The sequence below is a fragment of the Cupressus sempervirens genome, chromosome 10, assembly GCF_028749045.1.
Source record: "Cupressus sempervirens isolate cs-2001-9-10 chromosome 10, ASM2874904v1, whole genome shotgun sequence".
NCBI lineage: Eukaryota > Viridiplantae > Streptophyta > Pinopsida > Cupressales > Cupressaceae > Cupressus > Cupressus sempervirens.
Genome location: NC_143127.1, coordinates 782565515 through 782591016, shown reverse-complemented (window position 1 = coordinate 782591016; position 25502 = coordinate 782565515). Strand labels below are relative to the sequence as shown.

The window sequence follows — 25502 nt, the reverse complement described above, 5'->3', positions numbered from 1 at the left end:
GGTTTTTTTTTCATTATACTTTCTTTGTTCTCTTGTGCATAGTATTAAGGATTTCAAGGAGAAACTAAACAAACCCATTCTCCATGAAGGGTTGATGAGATTGTTTTTCAAGTTTATGATGGTTAATGTTAAGAAGGATCTCCCTAGATATATATTTTTTTTTAAATTGAGAAAATGCCCAAAACTCCTAGTAGTAACAAATGAAAAGGTATGTGTTTGATTGTAGCGGTGAGTGAAGAAAAAATGGATTCTTTGAAAATAAATAATTAGAATGTTAGTTGCAAAGAAATGATGATTAATTATGAAGGTTTTAGTTATGAAGAGGTGAATAGTATAGATATTGGGGAGGATGATGAGACAAATTACTCTAGTGGGTTAGTTGAAGAAATAATATGACCTTCGAGTATGTGCCCTTTTGATGCTTCTATCCATTCTAAGAAAGTTACATGAAGTATGTACAAGAAGGAAGATGCATCTATCAAAATGGTTGACTCTAGTGAGGATGATAATGAATTTGATAAAGAATCCTTGTGCTTCAAATATTTTGAAGTGAACATTACCCATGATGTTTTTATTGCTTCTCAAAACATGCCACTAAAATATTTCCCTAAAGAGACAAGAGATAAAAATGAGGAAAATAGGGAAATAAATTTTCTAGTGGCCAACCTAGTGGATATGAATGAGGTCAATGTCAAGCTTCTAGAAGATTATTTGAAAGGGGTGGACATTTAGCCTCCTATGGGTGTTCTGCAAATAGTGAACAAAGTATCCATGTATACCTTTGAAATAGACCAATAGACATTTAACTCCATCAAAAATTGCAATATAAATTCTAGATCCCTAAATGCTAGAATGTAAGATGTTGTGAATAAGAAGAATGAGGGACTTGAGAATGAATATGTTGGGTATGACATGGATAAGAATATATTTTTGTACGGTTTGGTGAATAAAATTGATGACCTAGAAAATACTACCAATAGCATGGTTGAAACTAACCAAAAAATCTTGGAGGAGATGGTGGAGAGCATGAAAAAAATTAGAGGTAACGTTGTTTGAATATAGACAAGGTTATGGTGCTAGACTTGGATGACCTTAAGGTAGTGGAAGAGTCTCTATGCAAAAAAATAACTAGGTCAACAACTATAAAGATGAAGGCTAAGAACTATGAGCTTAACAAAGAAGACACAAAAGTAATCATGGAAAAGATCAAGGAAATGTAGAGGAGATGACCCTTGAGCTAGCATAAAATTTGGTTAGGTACTGGTCTAGGTTAATTATGTTCTTTGATTTTTGAGTTTAAGGGATAGCTCTACAAATGTGTTTTGTTGTTGTTCTCTATGTAAGTTTTTTTTTGGTCTAGTGGTGGGTTCTATGTTAGGGGATGCTAGTTTTCATTTTGAGTATGATTTTAACTAGTAAACTTTTATTTTGTAATAACTTTCAAGGTTTTGGGTCCCTTGTAAAAACAACTTTTTAACCCTAAATCAAATCACATATTCTATTTATAAATAAACCTGGATATATATTTCTTGAGATAGTCTATTAGTTAGAAATATTTTTATCAATAATTCATCACTCACCACATTCTTTTGGTATATTATACAAGGTTTAACATATATTTTTGTTGGTATCTCTAACCATTGTTGTTTATTAATCTCAATCAATTAGTCATTTACATTGTAGAGTTAAACGATCATCATTGTGATCGAGCTACTCTAAATAGGCTGAGTCATGTATAAAATATAGTATGTACTGAGTAGTTCTATAGAAGCTGAGTAAGTGTATGTTCATAGAGTAATATAATATAGTATGTGCTAAGTACAATATATGTCTAGTATGTGCTAAGTACCAAGTTATATAGTATGTGCTAAGTACAATATATGTCAAGCATCAAAAGGTTAAAAAATGATGAGAAATAGCAATGATGAGCATCTAAAATAGTAAACACTAAGAAATGTAGAGTTTACATAAAAGTAAAGAATGGAACATAGTTTTAGACAAAATTATTATCAGGCCAAATTTTGGAAGGTTCATTTAAGTTTTGAAGAGGATGTTATAGAAAATTTAATACTTGAAGAGGTTATTATAAAAAAATTACATGACACGGATCACATATCCCTATGTATATGTTCAACAATCAGGATGAAGAGGAAAAACATAAAATCATCTAGAAGACTCTTCATGGAAATCTCTAAATAGCAATGATCTTAAAGTAGATCATTTGAAAATGAGAGAGGTCAGAGAAGAGAAGAGTATTTGTGTGAACATGGAGCATTATAATATAGAGGATTGAGGAAATCAGAAGTCATTCAAGGGTTCTATTATCATCTAACAAAGCAAGTGACCTATTCAGAAGCACTGAAAGTAAAAGGGAAAAGATAAGTGTTATCATATCAGAGGAGAGGATTAGTTAGTAAGGAGGGGACTCAAAAAATATTGCACATAAAACTAAGAGTCAGGTACCAGTCATTTTTAACAAAATTAAATTAGGGTAAATCTCTTCATTTAGTGGTCTTAACAGATCATTGTAAATCCCCTAACATAGTCCTTAGTTAGTTGTAAGTGTCAAATCCTTTAACAAGGTGAAACCTAAAAATTTCTTAAGTCTTTAACATGGCATACTCTTCATAGGGTAGATCATATGCTATGGTTAAATATTGTAACCGTAACTTGTCAACTTTATTACTGCAATAGTGAAGATTTGTGGGTGTTATCCCCATCCCAATTTTACGTTTACCTTTGAGGGTTTCTATTAAAAAATAATTTTTTATGTGTTATTAATTTCATGCATGTGATTGAAGTGATTTACATGCTACAAGAAAGTTTACATCTATATTTTTACTGGCACAAGTTATTATTAGATGTGGATGATTCTATGAAAAGTAAAAAGTGTTATAGATTCTGATCCAACCCCATCCTCTCAGTATCTAGTTTACTCCTCTATAAATAAAAAATTGGTATTATAGCATCTAGTTCTCTAAAATAATCTTAAACTATTGGAGAATAGATCTCAGAAGATGGAGGATTTCAAATTGTGCAAGACTATTGATAGTCATGTAATCAACATCCAAATCAAACTGTAGAAACTTGAAAAGGCTAGACAGGATCTGAAGGATTTCCTAAAAAGAAGAAAGGAAATTACAATAAAAATAAAACAATACTCTTATGAAGAAGTTGAGAATGAAGCACTATTTGAACATATCAATCCTAACGAAAAACCATCTCCTATTTTACTTGAAAGGAAAAAACTCCTTAATGAAGAGATAAGGGCACCGAAAAAAGAACATGAAATTGATTCAATGAGACTATGAGAAGTGGTTTAACAAAGAAAGAACATTGAAGAAGATAGGACTATGGGAGAAGAAGAAAAAAGGGTAATGACTACCAGACTTAAAGAAAAGATATCAAATGTGCAAAAAGTTACAAATACAAAAATGGCTTTCATGAATCAACTAATGCTTGCAAATTAGAGATTGAATCATAAAGATAAGGAAATTACAAATCACAAGTCACAAAATGACATATTGAAGAATGAGAAGGAATATATGAAGAAATTCAACAAATAAAAGGAAGTAGTGAAGTACCTTGAAGAACTTATGAGGTCATCAAGCTATTCTAATGAATCAAGACATTCTTGCACTAAAAAAGGATAATCATCTACGAATGGAGAAATGAGAAATGCAAAGGCTAAAGACAAACCAACATGGTATCACTAAGGAAAAATTGGTCATACTGAAAATATATGATGAAGAAAACAAGGTATGAAAAATTTTAAACCTAATTTTATTAGTTACTATTTCTAATACAAGAAACAAGGGCATCAAATACATTAGTGTAGGTCAAGATTGAGAAATACACTTACTTCACCTAGATTTGAAGGATATTCCTATAAGGATTAGAAATATGGGCATAGAGATTTTGAATGTAGATTAGAGATAAAACGCTACTCACCAAATTAGAGGAAGAAGAGTTATGCACCTAAGAATACATGTTCCAAGTGTTACAAGTTTGGACATCAAAGAAAGAATTTTAGAACACAAGTACATTCAAAAAATTAGGACATAGGCAAAGGAAAAGTGGACATTGAGAAAGTTAGAAATGAGATCAACAAGAAATGGGAAAAGAAAATAGAAGATGAAAATAGTGAAGCTAATGGAGCTAAGGTCACCAATCCAATGGAGAAGGTGATCATGTCATCTCTAACTAAGAAAAAGAGGTATTTATGGTTACCTAGATTATATATCATACGTCAGTTCTTTAAATGAGTATGTGCCAAAAGTTCATATTTGCATATGCAAGATGCATAAGAGAAAAATATGTAAAATATTGTTGAGTATAAGTAAAACTGTCTGTGTTGATTGAATATTTGAATCATAGACCAAACACTCCAATAGAGACTGAAGGTTATGGAAGAGACCGAGATGTTGTCATAGTTGGCTCACACTCAATGAAGTACACAAATATTAATGGTGAACCTAATCAATCTAAATAGAGGTATATTTAACAAATTTTGAATAAATTATTCAATACCTTGCATCTTGATTTTTTAAGAGCCTAGAGTGGTTATAGTGATTCAAGCAACCAACAAAGATTTCAAGTAGAAAATTTGATCAAGAAGTTTAAATGAGAGCATGAATAAGTGTCGAATATCTAGAGAAGAAAGAAAATCAAACCGTAGTTATGACCATGGAAGATTCATCAACCACTAGAACTAGTCAAAAGGTTACTAAAATTCCACATGTGAAGAGTGATGCATATTCTCCACATAAATTTTGTGCAATTCCAAAAATTGTTGTAAAAGGAGACTCAATGGGTATGTTATCCTTGATACCATGTAAAGTCATTGTGATACATGATGTCAGACATTTTTAGATATAAAAAATTGGAGAAGTGGGAGATTATGAAATTAGGGAAGCTTATGAGAAGTTGTGTAATGAAGGAAATTAAAGGACAAGTTTCAGATTGTTGAGAGAAAAGGGTCAATTTAAGCACTAGAATTTTTGAGTAATTTTAGAATGGAATGGATTAAAGTTATTTTGAGTAGAATTCATTATACAAAGTACTAGTTATAGAATAGACTAGTGTAGATCAAAAAGAAAATGATACACATGGGTACAACTTATCCAACCCTAGATAAGAAGAAGACCACACATTGCTTGAGATGAGGAGAAGTTGAGGTGAATAGAGGAGATGAGTGGAATGGGCATGGTCTTTCCATCACAAGCATTTCTGATCCAATAATAGAATTTTCACTGAGAGTCTTTGCTTACAAATTCTATGATAGTGTGATGTGTATGGCTATGGACCAAGTTTAGAAGATTGTGATAAAAGATCATGAGTATGACCTTGTAGAGCTACAAATGCTACAACTAGTAGAAAATTTGTCATCAATAAGAAAGGAAAATAATTTAATGCATAAGCTTTGTTTCCTAATTATTTGAATATTATTTTATAACTAGAAGTATTTTAATGTTATAGATAATGTTGTATGGGAACAAGATAAACCAATGACAAGGAAAATCAATGATTTTATTACTCAGTTGGGAGACAACTTTGAAAATGCAACGAATACATGTTTTGATGAATTAAAGCAAAGAATGAAAAAAGAGAATGAGAATTATAGAGGAATTAATCATAAGATACTACAGTGACATATGTTTTCTTGTTGATATGGACCACACATTTGTACAAGAAGTTAAGCCTAGGAAGGCATGGATACAAAGCTTTGAATATGAGATAGATAGTGATGATGTAAGTGCAAACATTGATGCATTGTTAAAAGAAGAAATAGATGCTAAGGCCAAACCTTTTGGAAGATATGAAGAAGACAAAGAAAAGATAATAGTTAACATCAAGATATCTTCTAAGGAGAAGGAAATGAAGAAGATGATTGAAGAGGTAGAAGCCAAATAGACCACCATAGGAAAGGGAAAATAACCATTGCAAATAACACAAGGTCTTGGTGAAGATGAAGAACAAGACACTGGTGATGGTTAAGATGAAACAAAAGAATATGACAAGGTTAAAGCCCTTGCTGTTCTCATGTCACTGAGAAATAAGGCTCAACAAAAAAAGAAGAAGAAGGCAATAACACCACCACCAAACAAACCAAGGACTAGGGAAACTGCTATTGTGGAGTAGTCTGTAAAGAAGAAAGTAGCAAAGACTATTGAGCCAAGTAAACCTCAAACTAAGAGAAGGAGATTGGTTAGAGGACCACCTCAAAAGAAACAAAATTCAATTGATGAAATATGATCAAATATAAAATGATGAACATTATTATTTAGTTTTAGATTTGTAAAGTATGATACATTAGATGATTTTGATAGAAATAAGGTAGAAGAGGCTATAATGAAAAAGATTGCAAATAATAAATGAGCCCATAGTGAAATAAAGGATAGGATATCTCAAGATATTTTTGAAAGACTAAAGAAAAGGTGGTAGTAGGGAGAGGAATTAGAAACAGAGATCAGAACTAACACATTAGTCAGAGTCATGCCTAAATTTTCACAAGATCAAATAAATAATTTTTTCGAGAAATATAGGAGTAGATTTTCTCCTAAGTATAGAATATTTTTAATATTGCAAAATATAGAGGAAATTGTACAAAAACAAGATGAGCTACTTTGGAAAGGTATTTTTGGGCTAACTATAAAGAAAGAAAAGACTCTAAACATTGATGATGAGTACAATACAGGGGAGAAATTCTAGGTGTGTTGAGTCCATAAGGAAATATGTCTCCTATAGATGCTGACACCCCTATCACTCCATAAGATGAGCAATCAAGGCTTACAAATGAAGAATAATATGGTGAATATAGATAAACAAATAAAAATGATAATACTCTTTCAGCACCTCAAAGTGAGGAAAACAAAGAATCAAATAAGGCTAAACCAAGTGTGACTATTGTATTCTCAAGAACAGATGCACAAGAAAAATAGAGTGGTGACAACCCCTCACCTAGTCCTAAGGTAGTGTGGAGAAAAAACATCCCTTAATTGAACATGAAGGGACATGAAATAAAAGATGTTTCACTAGATATTGAGGCTAGTCTGGGTGAGATCATTGGGATGTCACAATTTGATCTAGAAAATCTCACCTTGTAGCCAAACATTTTATACAATAAACTTTGAAAAGAAAAAGAGACAAGAAGAGCTATGAAGAGAGTTCAAGCAAAAATAGACATTACAGGATGTCAAGCATATTTGTGTTGTTTCTTTTGACATACAAAATTTAGATGAAGTAACTCCAATCATTGATCAACTTGGAAATATAACTGATCAAGTTAATGCTGATAATTTTGCATCCAATGAGAACCCAAATGATTGATGAAAAAGAAGAGATGAAAACAAGGTTGTGGACAAATTTTCCATAACTACTATTAAGAAGATGGTGTTATTTCAAGAAAAGGATTAGGTTATCATTGAAATTATACAGAGAGTACAACATGTGTACATAATTTTGTCAGATGTGGCAAGGTTTATAGATAATATTTAGGCACAAATAGATAAGACTCGGATTGAGATAAAGGCACCCAATAGTATTATTTTAGAGTCATTGGGATCCAACATTGATCACTACAATACTCTACTAAATTCTCAAGGCACATTGCCTAAGATTTTGGCAGTTGACAACACTATGAGATTAGGAAATGATGATACCTCATTTGGAGGTCATGTAGAGAGAACTGAAAACAAGTTAGGATCTTATCGTAGAAGATCATAATTTATTAGTGGATGAGAGTTTAATTGATTTAGTTACAAGGATACAACTATAAAATCAAAATTTAGAGGCAACAAGAACCACATGGAATCATGTACTGACCATGATTACCAGAGTTCACAAGGAATTAATTGAAACATATGGATGACCTCAACCCTATCAACCCCCACAATAGTGACATCTTGTGTTTAGAAAAAAGGGGTAAATATATACAAGAAAAAAATGTATATTCAAGGGGGAGTGTATTGAAGAAAGAAAGAAAGAAATGTATACAAGTCTAGTATAAAGACTATAGTGAAAATTTTACTCATTATTCGTAAGTCATAAGATTTAGGGGGAGAGCTCACTTTATCAAGATTGTATTGATATTATAAAGTGATGTAAATATAAAAAATGTTCTTTTTACACTAATGTCAAAGCAGAGATTGTTGGTATCTCTAACCATTGTTGTCTATTAGTGTCAATCACTTAGTCATTTATAAGGAAGAGTCAAATGGTCATCATTGCATCCAAGATACTCTGCATAGGCTGAGTCATGTATATAAGATAGTATGTACTAAGAAGTTCTATAGAAGTCAAGTAAGTGTATGGTCACAAGGTAATTTTCTATATGTATCAAGCTCATCAGTGATTGAGAAAGTTATTAGTGACCAAGTGAATATTATTTGGATATTAAGTCATGTTAGATATTAGTGATAAATTCAAGATGCATGTTAGAGATAAATTTTCAAAATTAAAAAAATAAAATAGAATAATGTTCTCTCCTTATGATGTAAGAGAATCCTAGGGTAGTTGGCAATCCTATGTCTTGGAGTGGTTTGCACCTTGTAGTTAGAGAACTCAATTGAAGAAGTGATGTCTAGTCACTATTGGAGTAGTTTCTAGTTATATTTTTACCTAAGGAACTTGGTGAATGAAGGATCTTGATGATGCTTGGGATGCTTGTTTGGTATGCTTCTTAGTGGAGCTTGTGCTCAGTGATGCTTGTGGGAACTTAGTGGATGTTCTTTCATAGTATGCTTGATGGCTTAGTCTACGCATTGGGTTTCTTATGAGATTTGATTGGTTGATCTATGTATTTAAAATATGTTGCACATGATCATGGTGTGGATTGATCATGGGATGTATGAGGAACTATTTGGCTCTTTTTTATTTATCCTATGTGCATTTAATGATTTTTGTAAGCCAAATTAAAGCATATTATGTTTAGTTGAATTCTAGATGATTCTATTTGCAACATGATGACTTGTGGCCATACACATATACAAGAGGGGTTTGGGGTAGAGTTATAGATAGTTAGAGGGAAGTTAGTTGGAGAAGAGTAGTTGGGAGAAGGAAATTTTAGCAAAGCTAGTAGCTGAGTGTGGGCTTAGGAAACAAGATGGTTTCTGGGTTGTCTTGTGAGCACACATTTAGATATTGATTGGAGTTTATATCATTTTATTGTGCTATTATAGATATGGGCTAGCTAGGGTTAGGAGTATTTGGATTTTTTAAGGTCTTGCATAAATATTACTTGATCTATATTTGTATGTAACTAGGAAGGCCTCACAACTGTACACATTGCATTTAATTAGTTTTTTGCGAGTAAAGAGTTATTTTTGGTATCAAATCTTATGTTGTTGTTTTCTTTCTGCTATGTGGTTGTTAGCTATGGGCTTGCATGACTATTTTAGGGATTCTCTAGACTTGTACAACATCACCTTGATTAATTTATTCTTAAATTTTTTTTAAAAAAAATTTGTATAGGGATGGAGATATAGAAATAATAATAAAAGATGTAAGTAATATTAGTGAATACTAGATATTTTAACCCCTTCATGTAATACCATCTTACATAGAAGGAATGCAGATTCAATGTTAGCACTTATCTTAACCTATTTACTATCCAAAATAATATTAATCCTTGCATCTATAAGCTAACTACAATTATAAACCATTTTTTTCCTTTTCCAATTTCTATTTAAGTACATAGTTTTCATCAAGATACATTGATTATTAGTTTCACTCATTCACAATAACATGGGTAATAGTTGTACATTATTTGTATTAAAAGTGCATGTATTCCTTTCATTTTTTAAAATTCAACATGGATTCTAAGAAACCTAATGTTTATGAAATTAATTAAAACATATTATCTCTATCCAACCATATTTCTTATTATGCTTCAAAACTCATTTTTCTAAATAATCGATTTAAAATACTTAACTATTATTGAAGTCCTCATGTTCTATATTTTATATACAATATCTCCATATTTGTGACTTCTAAAAAATCTACAGGGTTTTGTGAGGCTATGAATTGGTTATTTGAAGCTTAATCTATAAGCTCACTACTTGAGTTGTTGAAACTTAGCTCAAAATATGATATTAAATGTCTTTTAGTTATGGATAAATTTTGAAGCTATAAATTTTTTTATCTCAATGACCATGCTATGTGATTTTTTATTTAGTGAATAAATAAAACATTATAATATCATCCACAAGATTTAACATTCTATGTTTCCAAGACAAACATCATTAATTTATTTGTATGCTTTTTTACATGTTAGACCTCCTCCTATTGATCTTGAATCATTTTTTTATCTATCTGGTTCATCTTTTCTTTCTCAAACAACCAATGCAAGATTTTATGCTTACAAAATTATTTTCAATGAGTACATATATATTCACAAGTTGCAATTCTATGTTGAAATGCCATTCCATTTCTACACCTCCCTTGTAGAATATGCACACTATTTTTCGTACATTTTACTTTTCCATCTACTATCTAAGAGTCTTATATTTATGATGATGTAATCTTGTCCTCAATATTATATCTAGCAATCTCAAATTTTCTTCATCCAAGTTTTTTCTTGCATTCCAGAACCTCCTTAATAATCATTTTAGGCCAACTATGATTATTCATAGTTACAACATTTTTAAAATAGGTTACCAACTAGATTATTAATAATGCCTCAAATGAAAATGTTCTAGCTATAGCTAAAATAAGTACATTTGAAATATTACATTTTATTTTATCATTGCTTGTGATTATATGAATCTAGATTTCATTAGTTTTAGATTAGGGAAATTAGATTTTGAAGGAAGTGAAACCCTTTACAACATGATTACATTAGATTTGTGAAGAAAGTCAATTCTAGCTAAATAATAGAAAACCAAAAAAAAAAAAAAAACTCAAGCCCACTAGGAACACTAGTTTAAAATTTTAAGAATTCAAAAACCTTCTTCATGTGCATAGTTTTTATAATCTCTAGTATATCTAGTATAACTAGATAATATGGAAAGTAGACTAAGAAAATATATATGGAAAGTAGACAAAGAAAATATTTATCGACACCTAAAATAAATATTACATGGATCACCAAATAATTTTTTGATTAAGAGAAAAGCAAGGTATTTATTGTTGATACATGAAGCCTTTATAGTATGTACACTTTATAGATGAAACATTTCTCAAAATATGTAGACAAAATCTACAAAGAAAGTGAAGAAACAAAAGTTAGGAAAAATAAAAGTTTTTTCTAATGTGGTGGTCAGACTTCACAACCAACAATCACGTGGTTGTACTGGCAGTCTTGAACCTTGACCTGATTTAATATAGCCTGTGCTAGATTTCAGTTGTCAGTGCTATGATGCAATAGTTTCTCTCCGAGTGTTTCATCACTAGAATATGAGTGCATTGATTTGAGTGTCAACAACATTGTCGACTGAAGAAAAGTGGCTTTGTTTACCATTTCTTAAATTCCCAAGTTTCAATAAGGAAATAATATGCTTGTGAAATTGTTCTTGTATAAAAGCAGAGAGTTTTTTGCTCTGCTAGGGTTTCTTGCTTCATGTGAACTTGCAATTTTCTTATGTATGGTTCTTTGTCTAAAATTTCATTTAGTAGTCTCCACTTGTTACACCACATTTACTATGGGAGCTTTTAAGCTAGGATTTAATGGCCCTGGTCAGTGGTGAACTAGTCGTTTTTGGTGTTTATGCTGCTACTTCAGATTGTGATGGCACCGTCGCAGAACAAATGCCCTAGCAAGTTTGTTCCAAAGGTTTTTCATGAGGAAATACTAATATTATCCTTCCTTTACAAGAATTTGATGTTGCATGTGACTAGTTAGAACAACATACTTTGATAGCATATTTTTTGGGTAGGACTCCTAAGGTAAAGCTATGCTATGAGAATGGGTTAACAAGTGCTAGACTTCTCATGGAGTGTGCCTTAATGTTGTGCAAAACCTTACCAAACATTTTTTTTAATTTCTCTTTGCCAACCTGTCGTAGGCAGATGTAGTCTTTAACAAAAAACCTTGGTCTATGTAGTTTTCCTTGCTTGTTTTTTAAAAATGGTCACGTGACTTCATAGTCTTTGATGATAAAAAGCTTAGGGTTCCTATGTGGGTTGAGTTCCTAGGTTTACCCTTTCCATGTTGGCCTTTCATTGAGCCCATTGCCAAAACCCTTGGCAAAGTTTTCACAAAGGAGCCCAAGAAATTTTGTAATGCTCACCCTTAGAGATGTGTTTGCGTCGAGCTTGATCTTTCCAAGGATCTTAAGGATTCTATTGAAATCTAGATTGGGGCTTAGACCTTCTCTCATAAGGTGCTCTATTTGAACCTCCCCAACACCTATTATAGGTGCTAGTCTGAAAAACACAAGATCAAGGATTTCTCTTTGGCTATGCTTAGGGTTAAGTACATGCCTAAAGAAGTGTCTACCAAGCTAGGTGAAAGGAAAAAAAAGGGAAAAGTAAAGAATGGGTTATTGTTGGGCACAAGGGCAAGGCTACCTTGAATCCCTTGCCCCCTAAGTAGTGCTACACAGTAGTCATTATGACTCTTTCTCTCCCCATAGGAGTGTTAATTCCTACCAGTGTAGGGATGCAAGCAGTTTCCACAACACCTATTTTGGGGGTTTTGCAAGTTTCAAACCCTGTTGGTACACAGGGGATTAAGGTGATCACCAGGGCTTCAGCCTTAGCTGTGTTTCATACCCCTCTTTCTACTTCTTCCATTGCACCACAAGTGATGCAACGTTCTCAGAGTCCTTCTGCATGTGCAGAGATACCAAAGGTGAAATGATAGGCTGTAAGTTTAGAGAATTTTCCTTTTGACTTCCACTAGGTTTCTACCTTCTTGTAGAATAGCTACTCCTCTCTTGAGGATGAGAATGATATGGAAGAATTTTCATGAATTTTCTATCATGGAATGTTAGAGGTCTCACAAACCTCTCCAGAAAGTACTATGTCTAGGGTACCCATCATAGACTTGGTAACTTGGATTGTCTCTATCTACAAGAAGTTAAGATTTCTAGTTTCATGCTCTCTTCTACATGGTACATCATTTGGCAGGATGGAGTTATGTTTACCTCTCAGTACAAGGCTGGTTGAGGTGTTGTAGTTACTCTCTTGTCACCTCATTTTCATTCTACTATTATTTTGCATGGTTTTGACCCCACAGATAGAATTATTTGGCTTTTACTTTCCATTGATAGTCATTCTTTTGGAGTCATTAATGTTTATGCTTCCAATGATGTTGTGGAAAGATCCTAGATGTGGACTTGGTTGGCTAACAACTTTCCTCTAGTAACTTGGGTTATATGTGGTGACTTCAATATGGTTGAGGTGGCCTCTGACAAAGATGGCATCCTGCCCTTTTGTTGGATAGTTGGGAAAGAGAAGCTTGGTACTACATGTGCAATAAATTGGGCCTTTTTGATCCCAATATTAATCACTGCAAGGGCAGTGGGGTTTGGCACACTTGGTCCAACTTTTGATCTGGCTCTGACTGCATATTAAAGCATCTCGATCATGCTATGATTACTATGTGATATTTTTTTCTCTTTTTCTAAGGATCGAGATTTTCCTATCATTACCTTGCAGGATGTGATGTTATCTAACCACTATCCCATTTATTTTATCATTTCAAGGCAAACAGCTATCTCGAAAGTTGTCAAGTTGCAGTTCTTTCTCAACACATCTGCGATCATGCATGCATCCACCATTGCACATATCCTTCATGTCTAGAATTTGGAGCCATGTTTGCATTCTCAAAAAAGATGGATTCAATGGTGGAATGATGCCATTTCCAAAAATGCTCATTTTCTACTCATTTATGGGTGCTAGTTGGTAGTTTTTAAAAGATGCTCATATGAAGCCAACACTCTTGCACTCAAAAAAGCCTTTGAGGCTCTCAACCTTAATCCATTTTATGTGGATTTGCAAATTCAGCTGGCCAAACTTTTCCATGAAAAACAAGTTGTTGATAACTATGTCACTTGAGGAGCCCAAAACAAAGCCTATCTCCATTGGTTGGAGGTTGGTGATAAAGCTTCAAAGGAGTTCTTTCAGGCTCTTTGTGCCTATCATACCAATGTTGGGACTAAAAAGATCAAACAAGGAATTGTTGTTCTTTCCAGTCTTCCTGACATCGTGCAAGCATTTCTTCATCACTATGAGAATGTTTTTGCTTTATAGGGAAATTTGGTTGCTCAGGAGGAAGCTCTTAGAAAGTTTCTTTATGTTACTCCAAACCACCTAGTAGTTGAGAAGCATGCTTTCTATGAGCAACTTCTTTCCCTCTAAGACCTTAAAGAGGTGATCTACTCCATGGCTAATGACAAATCCCCTGGGTGTGATGGGTTTTGCTGTGAATTTTACAAACACCTCTGGAAGCATATAGGTCCTGATCTGCACAAAGTTTATCTTGAAGCCTATCATTCTAAAAGCTTAGGAGCCATTATAAAAAAAGGAAATATCAAATTCATACATAAAGCGAGTGATCCAGAGGACATTTGCAATTGGAGGCCCATTACCCTTCTGAATGTCTCTTATAAGATTATTGCCAAGGCACTCTCTCTCAAAATCTGACACATGTTGCATTTAATTTTGCACCCTAAGAAAACTAGCTTTATTAAGTCCAGATGCACTCTTGACAACATTATTGCTTTTTGGGAAGGCATGGAATGGGCTCATGGGTCCAACTACAAGGCCATCTTTCTAAAGATTGATTTTTCTAAAGCTGATGATTGCATTGAATGGTCCTTTATTTGATCTATGCTCCAAGCTTTGGGTTTTGGTCCCAATTTTTTACAATTCGTAGAGATGTTCTTTAGTGATGCTAATGCTTGCATTGCCATAAAAAACTCACAATCAGAGGCTTTTGGCCTTTCTTGTTCAATTAGGTAGGGTTACCCTTTGGCTCTAGTGCTTTATGTCCTTGCTGCTAAAGGTTTTGGCTATTTGCTAGGTCATTCTATGTCTTTTGAATTGGTTCATGGCATTTCCTTTCTCAAATCATCTTCATAGCTAGTCAATGGCCACTTTGCAGATGATTCCTTTCTCACCCTTCTTGAGGATGAAGAAAATATCAATAATGCTTTAAGTTTCCTGGACACCTTTTATCAGGCCTCTAGATCTACCATTCAATGACATAAAATGCTCTACTTCCACTAGTTATTCTTGCCAACTCCACCTTGGCTCAACTAGTTTGAATGGAAATGGGTTATACATGGGGAGATTCTCTACTTTCTGGGCATTCCTTTTGCTTTCCAGGCCTTGCTTGTTGAACTTTGGGATGTTGTGCTTGCCAAGATCACCAAGAAGCTTGATTATTGGATTACAAAACTGCTCTCCCTTGCTGGAAAATTAAGATTTTCTTGAAGGTTCTTATGGCTACTCATGTTTATTATTCTTCTTGTTGGGCTCCCTCCAAAGCTTCTTATAAAAAATTGGAAAGATTGCTCATGTATTTTCTCTGGGCTTCTGGTTCAGATCATCATGGGTTTCATAGAGTTGTCTAGGATTTTTGTTGTCTCCCAAAAGAATTTGGTAGTCTTGGCCTACTTTCCACTTAGAAATAAGGCCTTGCACTTTGTGCTAAATGGATTTTTCATGCTATCACTGGAGATGAAGCTTGGAAGATATTGGTTTGACATTGCATATCTTTCAGCTTTCCTATCAATAGGCCTGCTTGGAAGGGGATTGGTTTCCACACCCTCATCATCATGTGTGAGCTAGTGACCATACATGGCTTGTTTGTCATCAAGAGGATATGGAAATCTTGGGAAGTTGTTAAGCCTTGGCTTCAATAGGCTAGGGATGAGTTTTGCAATGGCCTCTCCTTGAACCATTAGAACATTTGGTGGTCTCCCCTATTTTCCATTCAGGGTACTCCCCTTGCTAAGACTCAAGGTGCTAGTGCTCTACATTTTTTCAAATAGGGCATCAGAACTCCCAAGGGCCTCTTCTCAAGGGTTTTTGTGAGTTTCAGGTCCTGGGATGATATGCAAGTACAATACTGCCTTATCCATTCATACCGAAAAACTTTTGACCTATTCCTCTCTTCGATTCTAGTTCACTTAATTCAGAAAGTGGGTATTCAGTCTGTTCGGCCTTGGTGGCATGATTGGCAATGGTATCTTGCCACTCCATTTTCTAAATATAAGCCAAGTTTGGGATATTGATGGCTTTCACCCCATCTTCTAATGGTGGACACGCTCAACCGAAGATGGCATTTGTAATTTTCTCTTTCTTAATGGAGAAAATGTTTTGATACAATTTGGAGTGCTATAATAGAACCCAAGATTGCCCATTTTGCTTGGTGCCTTGCCTTCCAAGGTCTTCCCTTGGGGTCTCGGCTCAAACATATTGGGGTTCCAGATCCTAGATGTCCTTTTTGTGGACAACCAGAGTCTTTCTTGCATATCTTCTAGTTTTATAGGCATGCCCAAAATTATTGGCACTGGATTCATGATTTTTTCAAGATATTCAGGCCTGAGCCTTTTTCCTGGCACATGATTTTGTTGGGTGATTCTCCCAAAATCCCTTAGAAATTCATCCAGATTTGGCATACTTTTAGGATGGAAATTTTGTTTCCTCTATGGCAAGATAGGAATGTTGTTCTGTTCACACATAGCTTTTTGGATATTAATATTGCAATGTACACTAAGGCATGCATTTGTAATAATGTAATTATGTAGATTTAGGTGCAAGCTAACAAAGTTTCCCTTGAGGTAGCTCACCTATAGGAGCTGCTGAACCATTGGGGAAATGCCCCTTGCACTATTACTAGAGTTCCTCCTAACAACACAACATAGATCTCGATGCCTCATGGCCACCATTCATGGAAGCATTCCTTAGGTTTCCACCCACACACCCTACACTACTAGGCTTCTCACTACTACTCTCCTAGTAGAGGCAATGGTGGATGGAGGCACTGCTTAGCTTCCCTACCCCATGATGATTTTGGTTAGTTCCCAACATGTCATCCTAGTTCTTGGCGAGCATTTTTTGGAAATGGCCTTGCCTAGATTTGGTGATTTTGCCTCCATGGCCAAAGGTCAAAGATGTGGAGGTTGCCACCGATCCTCCTACTACTGCTATTGAAGATGGTTGGACTATTCCTAGCCTGTCATCCAATCCCAAAGATGATTGGGGCTTCCATGATAGAGATGAACCACCACCCTTAGCTAGCACTACTTTGGCCACTTGAGGTTGCCTCTTATATATTTTATGATGAATAGTGTATAATTCTAGTTGCAGCCATTTTTTTTTGCTCCAACTACGACTGTGTGAACTCGTTCACAGGGTAATCTTGTATCCACCTACCCTTTTTTGTGAATTTTATTCTTAGTATATTTTTATTAATAGAAAAGGACTATTCATAAAAATAAAAAAGTGTTCTTATATAAATCCTTGTCATATAGAATCACCATTATCAATCTATAATATTGGTTTGGGTTGTACCATTTTAGTTAGCTATTTGAGAAATTCCCTCATGATGGGGATAAGTTTTCTAGTCATTGTTCTTTGAAAGCTCATTTCTTGATATCAATATATCTTCTCACATTTCAGTTGATAAAATTTTAGCATAATATTAATGAGTCTTTTGTTTGAGACATTTATTGTTATGCATCACCTATTTAGATAGTGGTTCTAGATATTTTCCAAACAGTCCATAAAATTATATCAAAAGTAGAAAAAGTGTTAACAATGAAGTTGAGTCAAAGTTGTAGCAAATAGTTTATTGGGAAATGCAGCTCTAGTTAAGTAAGAATTTGTGCTAGCTCATTTAGGCCTTATATTAATGATGGGAAATGAAGGTAGAACTTCAGATGGGGGGGAACAAAACATCAAATCTATATAGGTCTTAGAAGGAGAAATTAGGGACAGTGGGTGTTTGAAATAAGAGAGGCAATGAAGAAGAAGAGGATATAGTTGGGCCCATTTCCCATACTAGAGATGGCATCCATTGCACATAATGTAGTTTCATTTTGCTTAAGAGGAGAGTCTGCCACTTTCAATACTCCTATTCCCAATAACCACAAGAAGAGAAACTGCCTCATTTGTGCTCCACCAACAATATTCATGATGATAATAATAATTTCTTAGACTCAAATCTTCCACTAAAAAACTCCACTAATGAAGTTGAATCTAGTGATCTTGTAGGGATTGATGATAAAAAGGAGGTGGTGGATTCATGGCTGGATTAGCCAACCTTGCTAATGAGCATGGCAGATGGAGTGCCAATTAGATCTTCTCTTATCTTTCATAACCAAATCTCTGGTGGAGAGGAACAAGATGATCAGTTTACATCTCTTTGGGTTTTCATATTCAGTGCTCCCTTTGGATTGATGACAAGAGCTTAACCACCTCTTGTGTACTATAAGTTAAGTGGTTGTATTAGATATTTATAGATCTATCTTTTGACACAAGACAACCCCACTCTAACAAGATTGTTACTGATTATGCATTTAGTATATATGCAAACTCTATCTAATAGACAATTGGAGAAAATAACCTATGTTTTATCTTGGATAGTCAGTGCCAAAAATGCATTAATAAGACTAGGCTTACCACTGAAATTAGAGCCATTCTACTATTATTATTCCTATAGTATCATCATGATTTTTTAGAGTCATGCATGTATAATTTCATTTATTTTTTTCTTTGCATTAGTGTGAATCTATTTTACTATTTTAGCATGACATCAAAAAGGTGCATAGGAAAAGTTCCACACTTTTTTTTGGTTAGGACATTATCTACAGTAAAGAAAATTATCATACAAACAATTTTTTTTGGATGAATAGTCCTTTTCTATTAATAAAAAATATACTAAGAATACAATTTACAAAAAAGGATTGGGGGATACAAGATCACCCTGCAAATAAGTTCACACAACCATAGCTAGAATAAGATCACATGGTCATAGCCAGAATTAGAAACTATTCATAATATATATATAAGGCAACCTCAGGTGACCAAAGCAGTGCTAGCTGAGGGTGGCGATGCTCATCCAGTGCTTCTGTACAAATAATGTTGATAATGGTAAAAGGGTTGGAATTCATTCTGCCCATATTACTATGTCACGTATTTTGACATGCAAGTATCATAAGCAACATTCTTGTTGCTATAGTTTATTGACCTTAGGATGACTAGAAACACCCCACTTGGGACATAGAATTTTTATGACTTGTAGATTAGAATTATATCATATGATTTTACCATGTTTGTCTACAGAGTATTGAGAAATCTCAGTGAGACAAATCACATATATTTGGATGCTTACCATGCTGTTAAATGGTTGTGTAGAGTATACAGAAGAATAATAAGAAATTGAAATTTATAGAAATGAAAAATATGGAAGTGAGAAATTTGATCAAATCACATTCATTTATATAATTTTGGAAATAAATTGCTTTCTTATAAATGTGGTAAACAAAATATAGAGGAATGACATCTAATTAAGAGATGGAGGAAAAAATGACAGCTAATTAAGAGATGGAGGACAAGTCTATTTTAGTCCTTTATAATTCATTGTCACATATTTGTGATTCAATTTTGACTTATTCATTATTTACATTCAATTTTGATACACCCAATTTGTCTAGATAGACATCCTCTAATGTCAAGAGCCAATCTGCAACTCACACATCAATTTTCTTCTCATGTTCTACCTACTGAATGAAGCCACTAGTGCTACCTTTTATTCTTTCTAGAATGGTCGATTCAACTCACATGAGCAATATGGAAGTAAAATTTTTTCAACTATTAATAAGGGTAAGGGCCTATTATTTACCATAAAATTATACGGGGCTAGCAGGCCTACTTACCTACCTACCTAAAATTTTATGGCTATGGCTATGGCTATGGTCACCTGTCTATCCCTTGTAATTTTATGGGTAGGAAAATCTAGCCCTAAACAAATCCCTACTATTCTATGGGATGGATGTGTCAGAGAAGGGCAGTTCTTAGATCCCTTCAGGATTCAATGAAGAAGAATGTGGTAGCCTACTCCAACATGAGGGGGGATTCTATCTAAGAGATAGGCCTTTGTACCTATAGTTAAGCCCTTCCTAGATTTTGAGGAGGCAACGACCTTGTGGGATTCTGTTGATGTAGAAAGCCCAATTAGATAGTAGGGGATTATATGGTGTTTTCCTATAGAATGGTAGGAAAACTTTCTTTCTTTCTCATAAAGTCTTCCATAGGGCCTAGGACCTAGGGAACTTTTTGATTTTTCCAGTTCATTTCAATGGGTAGTATTGTAGAAAATCAATCTTCTAAACTCATAGGATCAGATGGAGTGGGTAGTTATGTTGAATTTAGTCTCCATTAGTTGGGTTTATGCTTTGACCAATCTGCTCCCCCTTAGGGCTATGGACAACTATTATACTACATGCAGAAGTAGCTTGCCAGCAACATAAGAGAGGGAACGAAGGAAGGCATTGACATGCTCACATCTGTGGGGTAGAATGAATAAAGGAAGGTGGAGTTGGCATTGGTTATGTGCCACTATTGGCTATAATTCTTGAAATAGTCTCCAGCTCCCCTTGAACAAAAGAAGTCATCTCACCCCTGTCCAATCATAGTTGCTAGGCCAACTCCTCTTGTATACATAATATCAATGCTAAGGTGCACACCTTGCATTCATGAAAAACTCTGATGACTGTGCATGTAGAGGCTTCTACCAACCGTAGGTCTTAAGGAAGTAATTGACTAAGTGGGGCAATTGAGTATGTCGAAAGACATCAGGGCTCATGACCACAATATCTTATATACATAATATCAATAACACCTACCTTGCATCTATAACTGAGATTGATTATCTTTTATGTTTTTTGAGTATCTTAGTATCTTCATGGATTAAATTTGGCTTTCAGTGATTAGTAGTATTAGAGTTAATTTCAAGATTATGTAGACCAGTAGTTTGTAATTTTGTAAGATTTTTGTTAGTTTTAAAAATTGTTTTGTGTTTTGTTTGCCTATTGTTCTAAATCAAGTGATTGAGAAAAATGAAGTCATAACTCCTCTTCCCATAGTAGGATTTGTGTTGTCTCTTGGGATTAGGTTAATGACTTCTTGTACATATTGTATAGTGAAGGAGGGGCCTTGGGAAGGGAGGCAAGCATTTTTGTGCTAGTATATAATGTGTGTGTGTGTGTGTGTGTGTGTGTGTATACATACATGTATATATACATACATACATATATATATATATATATATATATATACACACACAGACACATAGATATATATATGTATACATACACACACAAATACACACACACATGTATGTATACATACACACACAAATATATGTGTATATATACACACACACACACATATTTACATAAACATATTAAAATAATCACTTATGTCTCCCTTAGGTGCCCCTATTGATTTGCACACATTCCTATAAAATTTAATATTAAAGTAACACTTTAATATTATACAACTAAATTAAATGTTACTTTAATCATACTTCAGGCATAAAAATATATTAGCTATTTGACTCTAAACAACACAAGTGATAGCTCATCGGAAAGCTCTTTCGAGGAGTATCAAATCCATTGACCAAAACTAGCCTACCCTATGTGATGTTGACTTACTAAAAGTAGTAAGTATGCTTGAGACTAAGTCAATCGACTCCGTTTTGGCCTGAACTAGAGATTGCTATGCCAAAATGCTCTAACATCCTTTTGAACCCTTTGATATTTCTTGGGACCATGTAGAACTAAGCTAACCCATAAACACTTGGTCAACTATTAAAGTGGGGATATTACATTCAAGTTTCTCCCAACTACTAGTATAGTCATGTAGCTATCATCCAAGCTTTGAAACACAACTTGAAACCATTTGCACATGAAATGCTTCATAACCCTCTTAAAGGTATGATGCCAAGCTTCCATATTTTCAAATCTTTGTAACTATTGGACACTAATCAACATGTGTGTCTCATAACCCCAATGAGGTATAGTTTCTCCAATCTGTTAGCATCTTACACTATTGAGCATCCATCTATCATCTATTGCACCCATTTCCATCTTGAAAATATTATATTCTTCAAAATATGACATTTTGGATACTAAATTAGAAATTAAAGTAAACAAAAATGAAGAATATGGAAGAGAGAAATCATATATTCATTTTATTGATCAAATGCTACTCATTCATGCAATTTTGGAGATAAACTTCTTTCCTACATATCTAGTAAACCAACTCACAATAAACTATTGAGGAATGCCAGCTGACTAAGAGATGGAGGACATATCTACTTTAGCCATCGTTTGCAACTCAAACTCTTTTTGCCACATACTCGATTATTTAATTTTGACTTATTTAACAAGAATGTCACTCAATATAAAATCTTTTAAGAGGTGAAGGTATAATAAGGAATGGTGTTTGATGGTACCATATTTTCATAATTTTTAATATTCAATTGCTTCATATTAAGAAGAATTCAGAGTTTAATCTACTAATCTAGAGCATAGTTTCTTATAGGACAGTTTCTGATTTGTAACATACTGTCATCAATATTGCAAGCCAATCAAAACTTGAATTCATAGTTAGCATTACATAAAGCAGCAATCAAGATTGAGTGAATTGAACTTTGTGAATCTTTATGACATGCAAATCAAAACTTAAACTTGTAGTTTGTGCTACTCAAAGTAGCAATCAAGATCAAGCTAGTTAAACTTTAAGATCTCTATCACATACAATGTTGTTTCTTGATATATTAGATTAAATTGTCTTAATTTTTTTCCATCAATATTTTAAATCACACTTTAAGAATAATCATTATTATAAAGAAAATTTTTTAAATAACGTAGTATCCAAAACCTTGAAAAAAATGTTAGTACCATATGATTACAAAATGATGTGAATCACAAATGATGACTTGTTAACACACTTTGAATCTTAACAAAGAAGTCTTGTAGATCTCCTATACAGGATTGAAGAAAGTATACTCAAGGCTAACCACCTATGCATAACTCTATGCAAAGGCATTTTAAACATTAAAAATAAATTGTTATGAAGAAATCTACTCTATCGTAACTGTATGGAAAGTATAAGAAATTTTTTGAAAATTTAACAAGGAGAAATGTATAGGGAGCTCATTCTAAATTTTTTGTAGTTTTCTGTGTAAATTTGTGAACCTTTCTTATCTATTGAATTCTTACAAGTGTTGCATTATTTTCAAATAGCATAGGAATATTCATTATTTAAGGCATTTTGAAGAATTTGTGAGGTTGCTTCTGATTGTTAGGAAGCAAAGGTGCACAGAAGCGCTTCGTATGCTAATCTTTGAGAGGATGATTATGCGAATCCAAGTAACTATTGCAAAGATCTCAAGAAATGCATAATAACATAATCAAAATAACAAAGAACACACAACATAGTGATTATCATGGGGAAACCCTTTTGGGAGAAAAAATCCACCCTCCAAAACTCGCATAATGTATTATCAAACCAAGATGATTACAATACACTTGCAATGCAAGTTCTTATAGAAGTGCATCACCACAACATGAACTCAGAGAGACTCCTTCTAGCACCAGTCTTGCAAACTGAACTCTATTACACAAACACCTCCCCAAGCCTTTCTTTTATAGTGATTTTACAACCTGGAAAGCACTTATGGTTTTACAAAACCATGGGAAAAAATACCATGCCACATGTTACCCATTTTTGACATTTACATTTCAAATATGGAAAAACAACTAGGTTAAAATAGTAATCCCGTCCACAATTTTGTCTCCTAGTCTAGACCCCCATAAAAGTCACAAAATGAGTCATCAAGGCTCTAAAAATGACCTACCTATATTCTACTATGGACAAGACTCATTTTAACAACTCACTAACCATTTTCCAATGCATAAACAAGTGGAAAACTTCCACAAACAAATTCTGGAATTTTCTAGGAAAGGATTGCAAGGTTGGGACACATGTTTCTCAACATTCTCCCACTTGTCTAACACCTTGCAAGAGTCAAGGGATCCAAAATATCATGGACCTAATTGCTAGGGGCTGAGAGGCCCATAGACTCTAAACATCATCTAAATTTCTCTGTGCTCACAAGCTTAGTTAATGCATTAGCAACATTCACCAAAGTCTCTACCTTTTCCAGCTTCACCTTGTCGTCCTCAACCATATCTCTCACAAAATGATATTGTACATCAATGTGCTTGGTCCTCACATGAAAAGTTGGGTTCTTCACTAGGTAAATTGCACTCTGGCTGTCACTATAAATTATCACTGCACCCTGTTCCATGAAAACATATTGAGTACTCTGAGGTACCCTGCAAGTATCTGAAAACTCTTTTTACTACATCCCAATGTGCTCTTCTTGGATTAGAAATATAACAGGAAAGTACTCCCATTGCTTGGGCAATGTCTAGTCTTGTACAAACCATAGCATACATCAAACTTCCAATAGCACTCTAATATGGTACTCGACTCATCTCTTCCATCTCCAATGGTGATGTAGGACACTATGAGCTAGAAAGCTTTGTTCCCATAGTAATAGGAACACTCAATGGTCTTGCATCCTGCATATTGAATCTTTTCAAAATAGTACCAACATACTTACTTTGGCCTAACAAAATCTTTCTGTTCTATCTATCTCTTATAATCTCCATTCCCAGAATGTGCCTAGCTACACCAAGATCTTTCATTTTAAACTTTATTGAGAGTTGAGATTTTAACTCTGCAATCAAACCTTTTCTTTTTCCAATAAACAACATGTCATCGACACACAAGGAAATAACCAAGAAACCATCACCATCAAATTTGAAATATATACAATGATCAAATTTAGATCGCACAAATCCCAAACTCAACACATACGTATCAAACTTTTGGTACCACATCCTAGGACTCTATTTTAAACCATACAAGGATTTCTTCAATTTACAGACCAAATGACTTTTACCTTTCACCACATAATTCTCTGGCTGTGACATGTAAATTTCTTCCTCCAAATCTCCATGAAGGAAAGCAGTTTTCACATCCATTTGCTCGATCTCTAGATCATAAGCTACTGCAATAGAAAGGAAAAATCTAATGGATGGCATTTTGGCTACTAGAGAAAAAATCTCACCATAATCTACTCCCTCAACTTGAGAGTAACCTTTTGCAACCAAATGGGCTTTATACTTCTCAATGCTTCCATCTGAACCCATCTTCCTTTTGAACACCCATTTACAACCAACAGGCTTCCACCCTTTAGGCAATGGTACAAGGTCCCATGTTTGATTCCTCTTAAGAGCTGCCATTTCTTCATCCATGGCTATTTTCTAGGACTCTGAATCATTCATACCAAGAGCCTCTTCTACAGATCTCGATTCGTCAATGTTAGAATTCAATGCAAATATGCACCTCCAATCATCAAGAGAATACCCATACCTTTCAGGTGGTTTACTTTGTCTAGTAGATCTTCAAAAAAGATATGGTTCAGGTTCAGGAGGTTCAGGTTCATGATTAGGTTCTCCCTCTTCCTCTGA

At 34.1% G+C, this 25502-nt stretch overlaps 1 pseudogene; it reads left to right on the top strand.

The window, feature by feature from the left end:
* Positions 1 to 12598: 12598 nt before the first annotated feature.
* Positions 12599 to 18365, top strand: LOC149536217 (dehydration-responsive element-binding protein 1A-like; annotated as a pseudogene).
* The last annotated feature ends 7137 nt before the right edge of the window (positions 18366 to 25502 follow it).